Below are 5187 nucleotides of genomic sequence, written 5' to 3'. Positions count from 1 at the left end.
CCACAAAACTGAGATGAAACACAGGCAGCAATGCTGACACTCATCCATCATACATTAGTGTCAAGTGACGGGACAAAGACAGGGACCTGGAGAATTGCGGTGCCCTAACACAATCAAGGCCAAAATGAAAATTAAATATTTACACCCTTGCACATTTTTTTTTGTTCATCATTCCCCACGAAGTGCAGTCTTTGCAACTTTTTTTGTCCCCGGCAAATTCGGGAGTCGACAATATCAGCCTCACACATTCGAGCTGTGTTGACATGTTGACTGGATGTGCGTGGTGCTGCTGATGAACAGGGCACATGGAGGGTCAGTTGTGTGGATTTTCATCCAGAGGGGTTGTGTGCTTTCACACTTAATTGTGTTCATTCAGGTTTCAATAAGGCTGTGTTTGTGTACTGTGTGTGTGTGTGTGTGTGTGTGTGTGTGTGTGTGTGTGTGTGTGTGTGTGTGTGTGTGTGTGTGTGTGTGTGTGTGTGTGTGTGTGTGTGTGTGTGTGTGTGTGTTTGTGTTTGTGTGAGAGAGAGACAGAGGGAGGGGGGAGTGAATCCACATGTGGTGTGTGTGCGTGCGTGCGTGCGTGTGTGTGTGTGTGTGTGTGTGTGTGTGTGTGTGTGTGTGTGTGTGTGTGTGTGTGTGTGTGTGTGTGTGTGTGTGTGTGTGTGTGTGTGCGTGTGTGTGTGCGTCTCCTGGGTATCAGCAGAGGTTGGGTTGAAATTAGGGGTGATTGGCGTCTTTGCTTCCCCTTGGACTTGACCCCACTCCCACGCTGGTCAGTGCGTGTCCAAGCAGAGGCGAGGGAAGGAGAGGGAGGTGGTGTTGGGGAGGAGGAGAGGGGGTATAGGGCTGGGCTGGGTCTTCCATGTCTCCAAGCAGAGGAGAAAGATAAGGAGGAGGCGTCAGGGAGCAGGAGAGGAGGGCAGTGGTTATAGGGTTGGGTTGGGCTGGTCTGGGTATTGCAGGTGTCCAAGCAGAGGAGTAGGAGAGGGAGGAGGTGGCGGGGAGGAGGACGGTGGGTATAGGATTGGGTTTGGTCTTGCAGGTATCCAAGCGGAAGAAGCGGGGAGGGGGGGGGGCTATAGGTTTGGGTTGGTTCTTGCAGGTGTCTCAGCAGAGAGGAGAGAGATGAGGAGGTGTAGGGCAGGATTAGGGAGGAGAGGAGGAGGGAGGAGAGGAGAGGGGAGAGGGCAGTTGGGGTTGGGTCTCGTGGGCTGCTGAGTGTGCCCGTCTGCTGAATATGTGCTTTACCAGGGCCACTCTCTCTCTCTCTCTCTCTCTCTCTTTCTCTCTCTCTCTCTCTCTGTCGCTCTCTCTCTCTCTGGCAGTGACTGACAATGCGTTAGCCAAACAGATGCCTCTGATGAATGAGAATGCAATAAATGTTGTGTTGCATACAAACATGGAGGACTCGACTCGGACACAACAGCTGGGGAGGGGGAAACAGAGGTCCCTTGGAGGGAGAGGACCTTTGCTGATTCGCCTGTTTGATCCCATCGTATGATGAAATGCATAAATGCATTTGATGGAAATGGGAGTTTGCAGGCAGCCAAATAGGCAATAGGCTTATCGCAAAAAGATGTAAGGCACCATACAGACAGACAGGCAACATGGCATGGTTTCTATAATGGCTCTGGCTTTTGTGCGGAGAAACAATTGGTTGGTTAGTATTCCACTGCAATACTGCTTGAGACAATGTTTGCAACTAGATAAACCTCAAGGGGTCTAAGGTTTTTTTTTCTTCCGGAGCCTTCCACCAGGGTTAGTCTCTGATGTAGCCTATGCATGCATTATAATGCAGGCTTAATTTTTTTCATTTGTCATCTTAAATTGGGTACATAATGCCGCACATGTCTATCCATAAAAATGTATATTTACCTTGAGACTCCAGTTGCCAGTATTTCTTCATGGCATCCTCTTCAAATTTACCTGGAGAGTCTTATTATGCATAACGTTTGCACAGTGCTCCCCATGCCTGTTTACCTGTTCTTTCTTCCAACCATTCTTTCACCTGTCCTCATCCATTGTTTCCACAAAACTTAATAGGCTAACCACCATGATATGGTTAAGTAGGCATAGGCCCAAGTCAAATATTCAATAAAAATGCAGGCAACTTACTTTCATCGTATACCTGTCCACTTCATTGCCATTTAACCACATCCTTAGCTGGGGAGATTTACACACTAGCATGTTCTGACACATTTAGCTCTTTCAACACCTTTCCATGGCAAAACTGCACAATAACAAATATTTATTAATTTGATGAGTTAATATCGAGCAATAATAATCACCTCTTCAGTGCAAGCGTGCATTGAAATGAAAAGACCTAAGCAAACGTGGTGGTGGCCATAGCTCACCATACATGCCTTTCAGCTTCATCCTTTATGGCGAGCAACCGTGACGAATCGTAGTGAATGCTGATCACGCAGCACGCATGCACTCACTACTCCATACATTGTCATTAGAGGGGCTACCGAAGTGGATCTGGAGTGCCTTGAGAATACTGAAATTTGCGCCAAAGTTGGATTTGTTACTGGAATACGTGTTGGGGAACTTGGTTCGGTTAGTCCTCGGCAGCGGTTTTTTTAAGTGAGGAAAATGGAGTTGAAACTTGTGTGACTTTCGGAGTCAGTGCACGTACCGCACCGTAGTAGCGCGTGGAGGTGTGTTGCAGGAGGCAGCGCAGCGGTAAAGGGGGAGAGTCGCCACGGCACATTTGGACGAGCTGTCTCCCCGATCTCCGCAGAGAAATTCCTACCAAAATTCGGGATTGCCTTAGTTGTGTGTTTTTCTCTCGTTCTGAAACATATTTGGCTATTCATTCGGTTGCTAGAATCCAGCCGCCTCCATCCTCCACATGTGCTGGTGGTTTTAGACTTCTCATACTGCAGTTAGCCCTCTGCAATTTCTTTTGTATCTGCCTGCTGTTCTCGCCGCCGAGATTCCCACCAGCGCTGTTGGAAAGTTTGGGACTGGAGAATAGGAGAGGTCGGGATCAAGCCGAAAGAAAGGAAATACCACCAACTGCTATCTGCATTGTGAAATTAGGTAAGTGACATTTTCCCCCTCTGCGCTGATTGTTTTCTCAAGATGTTGATGTAGCACTTCTGAAGTAGGCTACTTTTCACTGTGACTATATAAAGATAAAAACTTCATGAATCGTGTCTTGGTGATGGAAATGTGACCTAAGTTGGGAAGTAAGCTGCCTCGAGGCGCATGGGTTTGCATACTCTGCACTAGCTTGCAGGGAAAACTATGGATCTGTGAAATCGCTCCGTATGCTTCATTTGGCACAGCGTGGTGGTGGAAGCAGTAGCAGTTCGGTAAAGGCATCGTCAGTGCAAACCGGGAAGCGCCGTACAACTGATGTATAGGCTATGCATGCATAGATAGAGTTCCTCCAGTGTGGTGGTTGGGGTTTTCTTTCGAGACACAACGTTAGAGTCGCACTGCAATAAATAGAAGTTTGCTCAGTCGCCGATTGCCCACAACTTGACATAAAAATCGTAAAAAAATGTGTAGGCTATTGGGTGAACATGTTTGTTATCAAACCTTTGGTTTCCGATTGGACTAGATGTCAACCAAAAGTAGCCGATTTCAGGCAGACCGTAAACTGTGAATATTTAGCTGTAAAGGCATATTGGCGCAAGACCAAGCAGCTTGTTTTTCGTCAGTGCTTGGACATGCAACTACAAATATCTATAGGCCTACGGAGCGCCATGGCAGTTGTGTGAAGACTAGGGAAAATAGGCACAACTCGGTATGAGGCTGAAGGCTGTTTGTTTCACGCAGAGACGGAGCTGCGGCTAGGCAATACGGCAGCTGTTCACGGACAGTGGTGCTGAAAGTTCAGCAGACAGCCTTTTTCACCACTGAAACATCAGTGGAGGATCTGTTCAGCGGTCTGCGCTACTGTGCTTAGGCCTACTTAAATGTTGGCAATTCATTATTTCCCACATCAATGTCAATGTCTTCGACATAAGACCTGACAAAATGTTTTTCCATTTCTGTGTGGTATTTGTTACTGTAGAGCAGACTGTTATGAATGCATCTCTCTGGCAGAGGTAGGCAGGAATAAAAGTAGGCTAATATATAAGATATATAAGAAACAGTAAACTGGTCTGTCCACTATTTGCATGTGGTGTGATAACCACTGTTGAGCTGATTCCCATTGCCTTGATGGTGCTTCCAGCCTTTAGTGCCTAAATATCTACTGAACTAGTTCAATGGTTTTGTTGGGTTAGGCTGTATTCGGACTATTGAAGCATCAAGACATTGTATTCTGTGTCATGCTTTCTATGAAATGTATTTAACCAGTGCAATGGATACCAGTAAACTGGTGCACTCTCTTGAGGAGATGATAAGATGTGATTTGGGTTGGCTTTCAACCATTGTCATTGGTGCTATTGGAGTCTATCTGTTTTGAAAGGTTCAAGAACAAACTTCCTATGTGTCCAGTTGGGTGTGACCAACACTAATCCTACAGCATGTATTCCTCCTTGGCTTTTTCCATTAAAATAAATAAATAAATAAAATAAATAAAATCCTGCAGCATGGGATCACTGATGCAGGTGAACTGCTCTACTGTAAAATCCCCCAAATATTTTGCCCCTCCTCTTCTCTCCTGCCCTCCCCTTCCTGCTCCTCGTGTAATAATCATGGTCCACAGGTGGACTCTGGAGGGGGGAATGTCTTCTTGCGCTCCACTGCCTCCTCTCACTGCAGCGCGTGATGACAATTTGAGGGAGGGGAAAGGCTTCAGTGAGAAACTTGCGGACCTGAACCGACTTATCTCGTTTTTTTTTCTTGTTCTTCCCCCCCATTCCCCCCATTTTCTCTAGGCTCTATCTCTTCTCCGCTCCTCAGCTTCGTTCTCTTCTTTATTTTTGGATTCATCATGGGGCTTTTATGGGGAGTCTGCGGCCAAGTCTGCCTCATGACCATGTCACCAAATGTGGGCAAAGGCTGGTGGTAGTGCAGTGCCTTAGCCACAAATGTCATTGGTGGGATTGTCACCATGCACAGAAATAAAGAATGCAGTTTATTTTGCACCATTAATTCAACATTTCTTACCCTCCTACTCCTACTCTGTGGGTGTTAAATTAAGACTAAATTATATATTTATATTATACTAGCTTGATTGTTTTGTTTCAGGGTATTCATCAGGGTATTCATCAGTCTACGATT

This window comes from Engraulis encrasicolus, chromosome 8 (assembly GCF_034702125.1).
Source record: "Engraulis encrasicolus isolate BLACKSEA-1 chromosome 8, IST_EnEncr_1.0, whole genome shotgun sequence".
Taxonomy (NCBI): domain Eukaryota; kingdom Metazoa; phylum Chordata; class Actinopteri; order Clupeiformes; family Engraulidae; genus Engraulis; species Engraulis encrasicolus.
Note: the sequence above shows the minus strand (reverse complement) of the source record.